Source organism: Engraulis encrasicolus, chromosome 23, assembly GCF_034702125.1.
Source record: "Engraulis encrasicolus isolate BLACKSEA-1 chromosome 23, IST_EnEncr_1.0, whole genome shotgun sequence".
Classification (NCBI taxonomy): Eukaryota; Metazoa; Chordata; class Actinopteri; order Clupeiformes; family Engraulidae; genus Engraulis; species Engraulis encrasicolus.
In genome coordinates this window covers 37,658,706-37,673,705 of record NC_085879.1, presented here as the reverse complement: position 1 = coordinate 37,673,705, position 15,000 = coordinate 37,658,706, and the positions used below count along the sequence as shown (strand labels likewise).

At 47.4% G+C, this 15,000-nt stretch overlaps 1 protein-coding gene across 1 annotated transcript in view; it reads right to left on the bottom strand.

The window, feature by feature from the left end:
- The window catches only part of enox2 (ecto-NOX disulfide-thiol exchanger 2), a 514,981-nt gene that overhangs the window by 401,465 nt on the left and 98,516 nt on the right, over window positions 1-15,000 (bottom strand). Inside the window, exon 3 of the mRNA XM_063189793.1 lies at window positions 14,400-14,495. The gene's annotated coding sequence lies outside the window, so the exon portion shown is untranslated. The remainder of the gene's footprint in view (window positions 1-14,399; window positions 14,496-15,000) is intronic.

The window sequence follows — 15,000 nt, the reverse complement described above, 5'->3', positions numbered from 1 at the left end:
TACAAAGGAAGGCATAACAGGAATATCAGCAAAAAAAACTTTTTCAAAGACTGCAGTAAAGACATCTGACATCACACAGTACACACTCATTAGATTACGAACGCCACAACCAGACACACTTCTATTGAAATCAGAGCGAATACAGTAATTCATCTCAGCTGTAGCACACAAACAAAACCCAGGGCCCATCCTGCAAAGAGGCCATCGCAGCTGCAGCTGGTGGAGGGTGTTGCTGGCTCGACGCAAAAACACAAACAAACAAAAAAAACAGGAGTGGCCTAGCCTTTGCCTAGAAAGAACTCATGAGTTTCAGTCTTGACTGCGAATATCTCAACTACAACTGCAACTCAGCAACTCAACTGCAGTGTCTGAACCCTGGCAAGGATGCGTAAACCCTGGCAAGGAGTGAGGACCAACGGCCCCATCAAATGCCCGTCTTTTCTAACCCTTCACACTTGAACCCAGAGACCTGTGAGTGTTTTGGCAGAGCCGAGTCAAGCGGAGTCGAGCCGCCACTGCTCTCCAGCTCTGCGGCGTTCCGGCGTTGACCTGTGAAGAGAGGAGTCGTGCCAGCGAGCTCGTGCCACCTGTTCACTGACCTCCGACCCCTGAGCTGCGGTGGGATGCAGCTGACCTTTCACCTCCTCTCTGACACCGACGCCCCCATTCTGAGAGCGCTTGCCATTTTGGCCACTGCGCTCTGTGTGTAGTGTGTGCGTGAGTGAGTGTGCGTGTTCGTGTGTGTGTTCGTGTGTCTCTGTAGTCGCAGAGGCCCAGCTGTCGTAGACGGAGATACTTGAGCTAAGCCACTCTTCCTCTGGCTTTTTATAGGAAGTCACCGGTTCAACACCAGCATAGACCTCTTCATTATCACCCAGAGGAGATGAAGGGGGAGGGGAGGGAGGGGAGGAGAGGAGAGGAGAGGGGAGGAGGGGGGAGGAGAGGGGAGGAGAGGAGAGGAGAGGAGAGGAGAGGGAAGGGAGGACAGGGGAGGGGAAGGAGAGGGTAGGAGAGGAGGAGAGGGAGGGAGGGGAGCAGAGGTGGGGAGAGGAGAGGACAGGAGAGTGAAGGGGAGGGGAAGGAGGGGAGTGGAGAGGGGGGGGGAGGAGAGGGAGAGGAGAGGAGAGGGGAGGAGAGGCGGGGGGAGGAGTGGAGAGGAGAGGGAAGGGGAGGGGAAGGAGGGGAGTGGAGAGGGGGGGAAGGGAGGAGAGGGAGAGGAGAGGAGAGGGGAGGAGAGAGACGAAAATGTAAGTGCAGTGTAATTGTTCTTCCAGGGGAGGGAAGGGAGGAGCGGAGAGGGGAGGAATAGAGATAGTAGGAGAAGAGAGAGGAGGGAGGGTGGCGTAGGGGAAGATGGCAGAGAGAAGAGTGGAGAGGAGAGGAGAGGAGAGGACCACTACCCCTTGCCAGCGGTTCCGACCTCACTTAAATTTCCTACTTTTGCTGTAACAGAATGGGAATCGCTTTGATTAAAGTACAAAGAAAGCGAAGACTGGGAGAAAAAAATATTCAGAGGAAGAAAAAGCAATAATAATAAAAAAGACTTCATTTAAGACGGCATCAGAACTGTCTCTTACCGCTTGAAGGCACGGCATGTAGGAAATGGCATCATTCCGAAGCCAATGAACATCAATGCAACAATCGTTTCCTTTCCTTCTCTTTTCTTCCCTGCACAACCTTCAGGTTATAATCATCTTGGAGTGAGTTGAAATCATACAATCAATGTAACAATGACTGTTAATTTCTCCCCTGAACCAGTGTTCTGCTTCACAAACTGAACTAATCATTGAGTCAGTGCTTTTTTCCATGGGATGTCTGGGTAGAAAAGGCATATTTAAAGCGTCCAACTACCGTAAACAACAGTTGCCCATTTTTTTTTAGCATGAACCCAGACAAAATTATACAATACAGTCTAACACAAGTGGTACAATTATTAACATTGCTGCATTCTTGCCGTATTCTTGAGGGGCTTGGGGGGTTGTCTTTGGGGACTTTTCAGTAGAGCTTTGGTGTGGGTTGCATTTACAGTTACAGTAGGTCTTTGCATAGAACGTCCAACCACATATTCTGCTTCATTAAAGCCTACTAACATGGTTGCATTATTGTGACAGGATCTCACTACATATAGGAAAATGTTTTGGGATCTTAGGTAACTTGGAATTTTGGGATGGGTTGAATCTACATACCTTATCTATGTCTTTGCATAGAACATCCAGCCCCATGTTTTTTTTTAAGTCCTGCTTTAACATGCAGTAGTTATTTTACTTTATAATGTCAACCTCATAAAAAGCAACAATAAACAACCCCGTTATTTCCATATCGGAAAATGTTTTCTCCTTATTCATCTCCTTTAACCTTACTCATGGAGATAAGACATGCATATTCAGGCTGTTTATGTATTCCTGTGGATTAGAATAATCTCTTGATGTTTTGTGTTAAAATTATATGTACATAGATAACCTAGTTCACTCTTAGTCCCTTTGTTCTCCCCTCTTCCCACCACCTTTGTTATCGTTCGCCCACAGGATGCTTGATGCTTGATGAATAGGAAAATTATGAGCTGACGTGTCGGTAACGATTTTGATTACGCACCCTTTAGCCTAACCCGTGATGACTCCTCATGACGCCTCTCTCCCTAAAAATAGGCGCGTGCAAGATGCTTGGCCTACATACAAAAGAAAAACATTGAGATAATCCACTTTGATTCGAAGGCATCATCTCGGTCTGCTGTGTGTGTGTGTGTGTGGAGCGCTTCGCTTCGGAGAAATAGCGATCTGCTGTCCCGGCGCCTTTAAACCACTGAACCAAAACCTCAATCCCAAAAGCTGACTTTCCCGAAAACAGATTATATAGTTCACCTTCCTTGCACCTTGCTTGCACAGCATGATTATTTCACACTGTGTGCATTGTATAAAAATCTATACACCCAGTGGCCTCCGTGTAACAGGGTACGCTCGGCAGGGCAAGCTTTCTAGCCTTAACCAGTACAGTCTATGCCATCTGAACCCTGATCGATACAGGGGAGTTTTGACGTGTCTTGTGAGTCTATGTGCAATCTATTGTGGAGCTCTTTGCATAGTACCAGTAGCCAAAAGCAGTGTGTGTCAGGATACCAGCAACCAATACAGTCAAAGGTCTTCTTCAGGATCGATAAAGGGTACTTCTGGCATGTCTATATACAAATTCTTGGGCAATCTGAATGTCACCAGGAGCCAAAAGCAGAAATATCATGGCACCTGCACAGCCGGCCGGGCAGCACAGAGGCAGAGAATTGTCAAAGGTAACATCATTGAAAGCACGGTAGATGGTTGTTTGTCTCACTCAGCAGTGCACAAAAAAAACCACAATCCTTAGCAGCAGGTTCTCCAGGATTCATGCTACCTTCCTTCACACACCGCTTGCACCATGACTAATTTCACACACAGTTAGTGTGTTCATGTGCCGTTGGGAATCCATACGGTGCGGGAGCAACCTCGGTGTTAACGGGTGCGCTCGGATGGGCATACGTTCATTCGTTCGTTCGTTTGTTCGGCAGGCAGCTGGTCTTAACCAACGAACCAACGCTGCCTATGGTCTTAACCCGGATAAGGGTGCCGATCGATACTGCAGGTGTGTGCTGTGAGTAATCACAAACTTGGAACGCTTCATCTGGCTGTTTGTGAGCATAAGCCAAAGTAGAGCAAAGGCAAACAAGAAGAAAAGCAGGAGAGACAGGGAAAATAAAGAATGCCGACAAGCATCCCACGGCTGTAATGGATTTTGTGCTGCCATTTTTTTCCTCTTTTTTTATCAAAGCACTGTAGTTTATACCATGTGCCAGCGCAAACATCCTCGGCATACTTTTTTCCCCTCCTCCTTTCTTGTTAGTTGTTTTGTTTCTTTTTAAGTTGAAAAATAATGGAGGTGGAGGAACTGTGGAGGAAAGATTAGGCTGGCCAGGATAAGAGAGGTGTTTTTGGAAATGCTGACACCTAAAGCTACAGCTAAATGTTCACTCGCAAGCTCTCTCCAGGGGCCGCCAAGTTCATCAGATCGCACGGGGGGAAAAAGTGCTGCCTTTATATATATATATTCCTAAAAAACAAAACCTGCACAAAAATATAATGCTGAAGGGAAATGCAGACAGAGACAGAGAGAGACAGAGAGAGAGAGAGAGAGAGAGAGAGAGAGAGAGAGAGATACCAAGAGAGAGAGAGAGACAGAGCGAGAGAGAGAGAGAGTCAGAGCGAGAGAGAGAAGCAGAGATATGGAGAAAGACGGAGTAGAGAGAGTGAAAATAAATACATATGACAGATTTCTGGAGATGGATCTTTGCCTCGACAAGAGCCAGCCACACATCATCCCTCCACGCTCGCAGATGAAAAGAGCTCACTGGAACACTGGAAGAACAATTACACTGCACTTACATTTCTCTCTCTCTCTCTCTCTCTCTCTCTCTCTCTCTCTCTCTCTCTCTCTCTCTCTCAAATGAAACCATGACAACAGAAGGAAAGAAAATGGGCACACAGGCACAGATGAGCCGGAGAGAGGGCTGATTTGGGATGCGTCAGACGGCAGGCACAGCGTCTAAGTGGGAGCTGTGTGTGTGTGTGTGTGTGTGTGTGTGTGTGTGTGTGTGTGTGTGTGTGTGTGTGTGTGTGTGTGTGTGTGTGTGTGTGTGTGTGTGTGTGCGTCGTATCGGTGATGATGATGCACAAAGAGACTGAAAATTACACTCTGATTGTGCGAAAACACGGCCCAGAGCTCAGTACCTGCTCTTTCAGGCTCACGTACGACCTGATGAGCAGAAGAGTGGGAATATTTCCAAATATAACATAAATAATAGGCCCAGGCACTGGACTGCTACACAGGAGGCGACCCAGGTTCTATTCTGGCCCGAGGTCATTAGCCGAGCCCTCCCCGTCTCTCTCTCCCCGTGTCTCTCTCCCCGTGTCTCTCTCCCCGTGTCTCTCTCCCCGTGTCTCTCTCCCCGTCTCTCTCTCCCCGTCTCTCTCTCCCCGTCTCTCTCTCCCCGTCTCTCTCTCTCCCCGTCTCTCTCTCTCTCCCCGTGTCTCTCTCCCCGTCTCTCTCTCCCCATCTCTCTCTCCCCGTCTCTCTCTCTCCCCGTCTCTCTCTCTCTCCCCATCTCTCTCTCCCCGTCTCTCTCTCTCCCCATCTCTCTCTCCCCGTCTCTCTCTCTCCCCGTCTCTCTCTCCCCGTCTCTCTCTCCCCATCTCTCTCTCCCCGTCTCTCTCTCCCCGTCTCTCTCTCCCCGTCTCTCTCTCCCCATCTCTCTCTCCGTCTCTCTCTCCCCGCTAATTTCCTCCTTCTCCGCGACCGCCCTGTAATAATAAAGACATTAAAGGCCAAATTAAACTATTTTTAAAAATATATAAATATAAATAATACACCTGTAAACAACCTAGCGTGGGAGGATTTTTCTTGTGGCATAGACAGGTTTTTTTTTTTTAATCAAGACCTTCCTCCTCTTCCTGTTCTTCTTCTCCATAACAAACACTTAAGGCTCCTCAGGCGAGTCAGCTGTCTCGGATGGAGTCCAGCTGTCCATTAGCATCGCTCGGGGCTCGTTTGGTCAAGTCTGCACCGGCGTCTGCACGCACCATTTGAAATGGGGATGCAAAAAAAAGAGCAGGGGTGGGAGGGAGCGTGCCGTGCCGTGCCGTGCCGTGCCGAGCCGTCAACAGTCTAAATGACTCTCTTAGCGGGGGTATATGTGTTTCCAAATCACAATGCTCCACAGCCACAGAGCAGAGTTGAGCCGAGCTGGCTTGTGAGCGAGCAGAGGAAGGCTGATATGGGGCCAAGATTGCTTTGTGGTGAGTAACAGGGACTTAGGCACATAGCACAGCGAGACAGAAGAAAGAGGAGAATGAGGAGGGCTGGAGGTGCAGGATGGAGAATGAGGAGGGCTGGAGGTGCAGGGTGGGGAGTGGGGGGTGGGGGGTGGGGGTGGTGTTTGGGTGGAGGTGGGGATGGGGGTGGGGATTGGGGGCTCTGTCGTGAATGAAGGGGAGCGGGGACTGGGAGTGTGGAAGGGAGCGGAGGGTTGGGGCTGGAGTTATGGGTGGAGGGTTGGGGGTGGAGGGTTGGTGGTGGAGTTGTGTGTGTGTGTGTGTGTGTGGGGGGGGGGGGGGGGGGGGGGCTGTGCGGGGGTGTCTAGCGTGGTTATAGGAGAGGGGTCACAGCCATAGAGGCACTTGTTCCAAAAAGCCCCTGCCACCGCTCACTTCAATTTACTCCACAGAGCCAAGTGGTAATGGAAGACCCAGAAGCTGCGGGTGCCTTTCTAGACCCATATGCCAGACAGGGGGAACGGGCATGTACGTGAGTAGTATACACACACACACACACACACACACACGCATGCACGCACGCACGCACACACACACACACAGGCAAGCATGCACACACAGGCACGCACGCACACACATGCACGCATGCGCACGCACGCACACGCACGCGCGCACACACACACACACTGCCAACACAAACAAACACACACACACACACACACGCACACACACGCACGCACACGCACGCACGCACGCACACACACACACACACACATTTCAGGCACAAAACAAAAACATATACAAATTCACACCTGTTATTAAAGGCAGGTAGCAGCACAGCGTGCAACTTGAATGCAGATCTAAGCGCACCAGCAGGTGTGGGCCGATGAGATCAGACAGAGCAACCACAGTTTACAAGTGGGGTGGAGACGGTGTGGTGGCATTCTAAAAAAGTAAGTAATGTGTGGTGGCAATGTAATACGAGTGGCTTTATAGAGAGCTAAACTAGCACACGTGCATCAGTAAAACTGCTGACAGAGAGGCAAGCAGGGACGCTCTCTGGCTGTCCCAGTTACACGGCACGGCAGACTGAAAAACAATCATATTTCAGCCTCATAACGCGTGTTCTACGTTGCACATTCATAATTGAGGGGATGTCTCCTTTTTTCCTCCTCTTCTTCTTACCACACAAACACAGAAAAGGAGAGAGAGAGAGAGAGAGAGAGAGAGAGAGAGAGAGAGAGAGAGAGAGAGAGAGAGAGAGAGAGAGACAGAGACAGAGACAGAGACAGACACACACAAACACAAGAGCTTCTCCAAGTAGCAAGGAGAAACGCTTACATTCTCTGACTTGAAGGTGCCAAAATGTGTAATGACTATTAATGACACTCGTTCTCAGGAAGGGGAATTTCAGTTCAGCTCTTTGAAAAAAATTCGTCCTCCAAACCATTCAACTCCCCCATCACCACAACTCCCCCATCACCACAGCTTCCCCTCCTCCTCCTCCTCCTCCTCCTCCTCTTCCTCCTTCTCCTTCTCCTCCTCCTCTCAACCCCTCCCTCCTACCATCTCTCTATTTCCCCACAGTGAAATGCATGTGTGGGTTCCAGGCTTACAAACGTGAGCTCGGTTGGTGGAGAGTTTAGGATGGATCCCAGCTCCCCGCGCTCCAGAGAGAATTGTGTGTTATTATACAAGGCAGCACTTGCTGTGGGCATGCATGTCATTAATAAAAAAAAAAGCATGAGAAGAAGAAGAGGGGAAAAATGTAAGCGAGACCTTTAAAAAATTGGAATATATATAGATATATAAAACATTTCAAATTATTATGAAGCACAAGGATTTCGATGGTTGGGGGCTACACGACGGTGCAGTGAAGGGGAGGAAGGGAAGAGAAGAGGAAGGGGAGAAGAAGAAGAAGAAAAAAAATCGGGAAATGATATGTTGAACCTGAGGACATTAAACTTGCTTCAGATCCACAAAGCCCAGTGAGGGAATACTGAAGAGAACAGAGAGGAACAGCAGTAGAAAGACAGTGCGTGTTCAGAGAACAATGTGCATCATTAATACCTCAGACACACACGGTGTCCCATGGTTTTCAGGAGGCCTGTCTCTGGGCTATGGCTAGATGACGAGCCCATACTACTAAGACTGACTCAGCCAGACAGAGAGACAGACAGCCCGCGGTTCAGCCATGAGAGGACAGACAGACAGCCAGGACCACTGACTGCTTCGACCGGGGCGGAGACAAAATCATCGCACCGGGTCAAAATCATCTGATTCTCAGTGCATAGAATGTAATATAGACTCCATTTTGGGGGGCCCTCCTCTACCTTGGTCCCGGTACCACTGACCCCTTTGTGTTGACCCCAACTAACCCCCTGTCGGCAGGCCTGCAGCCAGTCTCCCTTTAACATGCTGTACCTCTGCTCCTCTCCTCAGTTAATATCAGACACACCACGTACTGTAGTGTTTCCTGGAGGGAGTTTGGTAGTACATGGAGCTAGAGGTTAACCTGAGGGTGTGAGGTTATGTCTGAGAAATACATCACTCAAAAAATAAAATACACGGCGGTACAAAGTACATCCATGCTTTGCGTCACTTTTTCCGGTTGATATGAGTAGAAGGGAGGGGATTACTTTTTTCCAGTTGACAGCAGTAAGAAAGCAGCTGATGAACTGCATTTTGTCCTACATATTCCTACATTCCCCCCAATAAAAAGCCCAAGTCTAATTTTAGTGTTGCGCTGGGACAGGTTCGTGAAGGTCGGTGTGGAGTGATGTATTGTTAAGCTGGCCGCCTTGGCTAGAAAACACAAGGGGGAAACACTGCTAGCATGCATGCAATAGCTCGACAGTATTAGCCATGGGTGTCTGCACTACGATGAGGTCTGGGCCTACAGTACAGCTCTGGTCAGGCCCGCAGACATGGGGGTGTCGTGCCGAAAAGCGAGTCCCTGCCAGAACACGAGTCCCCTCATTGAAACCAATTACATTTTTGAGAGAAAATTATGCAAATTTTTGCAGAATGAATTACATAATTTATTAACGAAACATATGCTTATGAAACATTACTCGTCCTCCACTTAATATGAGCTATTTGAATGAAACCGTAACATTTGTTATGACAATTCTTCGATTATTTTATGGAATTAATACTGAAATTGTAACCAGCTCTTTGTAATACTTCCAGAAATAATGTAGATGCTTTATTGATAGGCTTTCCATCTTAAATTGTGTCGGATTTGTCTGCAAAAATGGGTAAAAAAATATCTGAAAAATTGGTCATTGGTTTCCATTGGTTTCAATGAGGGCACTCGTGTTCTGGCAGGGACTCGCTTTTCGGCACGACAGTGGCACAATTGGGTCAGTTTTCCCGGACCACGAAGATTTCAGAATTGGATCCCCATTACATCGTATGTACAGTATTGAGGATGGGGTCATTTCAGATGTTTATGCCCAGGGCCCGGGTAAAAGCTGCCAGGAGCACTGGCTGTGGTGACAGCCTCTGGCGTTTTAACTTCTTGACATCTTGTTTGATTCTTTAGCTGATGAATGACAGGGCCAATGCGTAAAGACCGGGGACATGTCAGAAAGCTACAACAGACCATTTGTTATGCATCAAATCAATCGCTTATTGAATCTGATGCCTGACTGTCACAAGCCATCAATTCAAAACTGACATTTAATTATGTTCACTTAGACATTTTGCTAAATGCCTTTAGTCTGAACAGAAAACATTCTATTTTATGAAATAAATATAAAAATCTAAGTGCAGTGCACAAATAATTTAACAACCCATAACCCTTCACGAGCACCATCATCATACTTACAACATGAACTACCGTAGTCATTTCATGTTTTGTTTACTTTCATACCGTCACGTCTGAAAACCCAAAATCCATCTGCTCTTTTTACTTAACTTTAAATACGCCGTCATATCCCTACCGCCTAGTCCCTCGAGGTGATCAATAGATTAAAAGGTATCATGACCGGAGAGAAATCAAAGGAAAAGGATGAAAATGAACAGCTCAAGAAGTTCATCAAGCTTGGGGCACAAACCCAAAGACGTGAGGACATTTATAATTTACATCTTTTTTTTGTTCTATCAGAGAGTTTTTTTTTTTTTCAAATTCCCTCCCAGGCGTAACCTTGGAAACTCAACTCGGACCAATGATTTCCCGCGAGGAAGAGAAAGAATAGGATGAGGATGAGGATGATGATGAGGATGAGGAGGAGGAGGAGGAGGAGGAGGAGGAAGAGGAGGAGAAGGATGAGGGAGGGGTGTTGTGAGCAGGTTCACTGCTGTTCAGAGCTAATGTGAGACCTCAGATAATTGCGGGTTGCGCTTCAATTTGGCGTTTTTGCCCAACATAATGAAAAGGGGCTGCCATTAGGGGCATTTTTCCCATTAGTTAATTACAGACTTATGACAAGATCAAACTGTCATCTTCTATCAGGAGGAGCAGCGGGTGTGTGAGCAGTGAGCACAGCACACAGACACACATACTGTGCAGGCGTGTGGAAAATATGTTCCCTCTAATAGAGGTACAAAAGGGCAAACAAATAATAATAATGAAAATAAAAAAGAGACACATACACAGCACCGTACAGCACCACACTGCACGTCTACAGCACAGCAGAAGCGGCGCAATGTTTCATTTTCTCTCTCTCTCTCTCTCTCTCTCTCTCTCTCTCTCTCTCTCTCTCTCTCTCTCTCTCTCTCTCTCTCTCTCTCTCTCTCTCGCTCTCTCTCTCTCTCTCGCTCCCGCTCACTCTCAGAGCCTGGGCGCCTGTGTTGCTTTGTGATGTTTATTGACGAAAGTGGCGCAGCGGCTCCTTCCACCAGATATGGCGGCATAAGTGGAGGGCATTACTCATCCCCGGCGCGGGCTGCCAGTGCAGCAGAGCTGGGGGGAAGGCTGGAGAACAGGGCTGCATGGCAAAGATCAGTGGACCCCCTCAGACGAACAGAAGCTTATCAGACAGAGTCAACACGGCCACATTGCGATGGCGGAGATAACAGATCAGGCGCATCACGGCCAATTCATCTTATGCGCCTGGAAGAGAAGAGAAGAGAGGGGGGAAAGAAATGGAGAAGGCGTGCCAGCGTGCGGGGCATTAGCGGAACAATTGCACACAGGGCCCCAGGGCAAATCACTGATAGGGCCCCCTAATATACCCCTGCAATGGTCCAGATCGGGGCAACAAAAGCAATATGTGAGGGCCCAGGGCCCAGGCTAAAGAGCCCCACTCACCCTACCTATTAGCTCCGCCCCTGCTGTGGGAGATGAGGCCCTAGGAGAGAGGTGAGGCGGAAGGAGGTAGAGGATTGGCTCTCGCAGGGGGGTTCGTCCGTGGGCCTTTTCTCGGGAGATAAAAACGGGAGATCAGGGGCGATCCAGCAGGCGGATTCATCTTGCAAACTTAAACACAAACTGATTTATAAACTGCTGTGCACGGTCGCCAACTGCCACCTCCTCCACCATTCCTTCCCCCCACCACACACACACACACACACACACACGCACGCACACACAGTCTCCACCGCCTCGCCTGTAGTGTGTTATCAACAAAAATGTCATACTATTTCATCCATGCGTACAATGAGGGAGCGTGTGTGTGGGAAGGAAGTGGGGAAAAAATCCTACATAAAGCAGGAATATTAAAAAATAAAAGTTATGATTGATGGTAGTCAGAGCCATTTAACATTGCAGGCTAATTTGAAACACACTGAGTTGGGAATTGATCATTCATCTCTCGGGTTGTTTACAGGACCAAACAACCCACAGTAGTGTTTTCACCTAAAAAAAATATATAAAATAAACACACAGGGCCGGCTGTTCGCTGATTGCAAGACGTCGTTCCTACAGAGAGACTCTCCCACCAAGAGTCCTTTGGGGCAGATGATGTGTCAATCCCAGGTTCAGAAGTTAAAACCCTGCCACAAATTTCATGCAACCCTAATTTCAGCTGACCCTAATGAGTTTCTCAACCAATTACTCTTTCTCAATGCCCTGTGTTCTAGCCTTTCTAGGACGTGAAACACCCAGTGATTGGATACTATTTGGTGAACTCTACAGAGTATCCAATCACCAGGCGTTTCACGTCCTAGCAAGGCTAGAACACTTGGCATTGAGATGGCCCCTCTGTGAGGTCCCTGCTGTTCGCTGATTGCAGAAGACCTCACTCTCACTCAAGATTCGCATCAGGCCAACAGAGAACTGTGCCGGTGCCTGTTCCCGTTCCGGCACCTAATCTTGAACAGACCGGCATGTTCTCTCTTTAATTTTAAGCGCTCAGGAAATGCAAAGCTGGTTTGTGACGTGAACCAAAAAAATCCAGGAAAAAATCCAGGTTCATCCATGTAACGAATGGTGACATACGGAAAAGTTTGGAGTGGGAGTTTCTTACTGTAGGTAAGCACAGTGGTGTAGTCTACGTAGAACGCGGGTATTACAGAGTATACCCACTTCTAAATTTCAGGGATTTCAGTATACCCACTTAAAATTGATTGATCCATTGATTTGAATAGCACACATATATACAGTATACCCACTTCAAAAAATGCTCAAATATACAGTATACCCACCATAAAAAAGTAGACTACACCACTGGGTAAGCACTTTAGATCCAAACGTCACTGGTGTGGGAACGGGCAATGGCAACAGCACCATTCTGGTCGGCTTGAAAACAGTATCAGTGCAGCAACCAGACTCATACAGCACAGACAGCACTGACCAGATTCTCACCTCCAGATGACAAGCGTTGGGATTGGCCAAAGGTGTCAATGCCAGGTTCACAAAGTAACACTCCAGCCACAGTTTTCATCTGACCATCTCAGAATCAACTGATCCTATCCTGTCCTCACGACAGATAGACCAGTTATTCAGTGATGTCACCGGGTTTTGGCTAGAAACTGGCAAGGTTTTGTACTCTGAACCAGGTTTTTGACACCCCTTGCATAACAGAACAGTCGTCCAGAGTGATTGCTCATCTCAGAGAGGACACGAGATGGGAGTGGTGCTGCTGCATTGCGTTTTGCAACGGCGTTACAAAATGACATTTGGTTTGACGAGGAAGAGGTAGGTCACCAAAAACGGCGATCTGCTGTCAATGTCACTATGCATTAGCGTTGGAAAAATCCTAGCAGGTAAAAAAAAAAAGAGTCTGGATTGCACTGCTTGTGGAACAGAACGGAACTGATGCAGAAATCCCTGCGAGGGAAAGTGAGAACGCTTCCAGCTCTCTTAAATAACGGATGTCATAATACATGTCATTGACTCTCATCCTCAAAAAAACCAAAATCCTCGGAAGCATCTGGAAAGAAAATACAGTATTTTCAAACACTTTTTGGCATCCAGGGCCAAGAAGACAGAGACAGAAGGAAAAAAAATACTTGAGTTGAAGTTATTGAAGTTGGACACCGCATGACACACACACACCCTTTTTCTTGGCAAGCCAAGGCTTCGGCCTTTTCCTTGTCCACCTCGACAGTTAATCAGCCGGAAACGCCTGGGTGTCGTCCCTTCTGGAGAGCCGGCCCAAACACACACCCCAAAATTGGCCTTTTTAGCCCACGTTATTATCCCCATATGTCACTGTCATGGCAACCAAGAGGCGAGAGCCAAGGAAGGGCACATGCCACATTAGAGGAAAGAGACAGAGAGAGAGAAAGAGAGAGAGAAATAGAGAGAGAGAGAGAGAGAGAGAGAGAGAGAGAGAGAGAGAGCGAGAGAGAGAGAGAGAGAGAGTTGGCTGGCTGGCTGTGGATTTACACTGATTCTCATGTGGTCCACTGCCCGCTGTCAAATGATTGAGCTGTGAGCGAATAGCCAGCGTGACCCCTTACGACACACAAAGCCTGTCGACTCAACTGTCGAGCCGGTCAGCTTTTCATAACTTGGGGGCCCATGATGAAATATTCATATGCTTTTCTGCTTTCATGGTAATGTTGAGCTTACGTTCACGTGCTGCTAAGACCCTGTCGTGTTCACGCGAATTGACACGAAGGGCTTTAAGCAAGATGATGTGTTGCGTTTTAATGACTGATGACCTGATTGTGGCCCACAGATAAGGAACACACACACACTGCCCTCCTAATGTAGGATCATGGCTGATTTTTAAATAAAAAGAAGATAAACAAGGCATGTCATGGCACTGTGGAAAGATATGTTTATTTAAATACTCTGATCTCATCATAGCCATCAGATAAGGAACGTAAACAAAGCCTCTAATTAAACACCGCAAATTGAAAAAACAAAAATCATGAAGCCAAAAGAAGAAGAAAAAGATGATATTTCTAAACACAGTGAGACAGAGAACTTGATGCGAATGAAAAGGTGTGGGGGCAAAAAGAAATAAAAAATAGAATTCTGCAAATTACAGAACTGGAAAGGTGTTAATCCATTGGATCAAAAGGGAAACATTCTCAATTATTGGAAAACAAAACCGTGTCGTGGCTTTATGAAGTGATGTTCCTGGCACCCGTTGCAAACGCTAGCTACCTCCAAATCCCTTAGACAAAGAGCGGATGAAACAGACAAGAAAGTCAACATCCTTTAGTGGAGACGGCGTTATAATGAGAAGCTGTAACAATAACACTCACCTCCTCGAGATTTATAACAGCCCCCAAGTGTGTGGAGATGAGATGAGAAGACTGAGGAATGGAGGGGCTGACCAGATGCTGTGAAGGCAGCCACGTCTGTGTGACAGAGAGAGAGAGAGAGAGAGAGAGAGAGAGAGAGAGAGAGAGAGAGAGAGACAAAGAGAGACACAGAGAGAGAGAGAGAGAGAATTTGAATTTCAAAACACATTATTTCATATACTTGGAATACAGGACAATGGCGCGATGAAGTAACATTCAGAGAGAGAGAGAGAGACAGACAGAAATGAGAGAGAGAGAGAGAGAGAGAGAGAGAGAGAGAGAGAGGGAAAGAGACAGAAAGACAGAAAGCGACACAGAAAGAGAGAGAAACAAGAAGGAAGAAAGGACAGGAAAAAATAGAAATATGATTGCTGAATATTACACAGTGTGGCCATGGCAATAATGTGGGCAGGTAGGTACACACGTGATGACAAGTAGCAATTCTTTCATAACTGTCCTCCTCCTCCTCCTCCACCCAGACCAGGAGATATCTGGCAGATGGGACCTCCTTCTCTGTCTCCAACCCCCACCTCTCCTCACCTATCCTCTCCTCTCCTCTCCT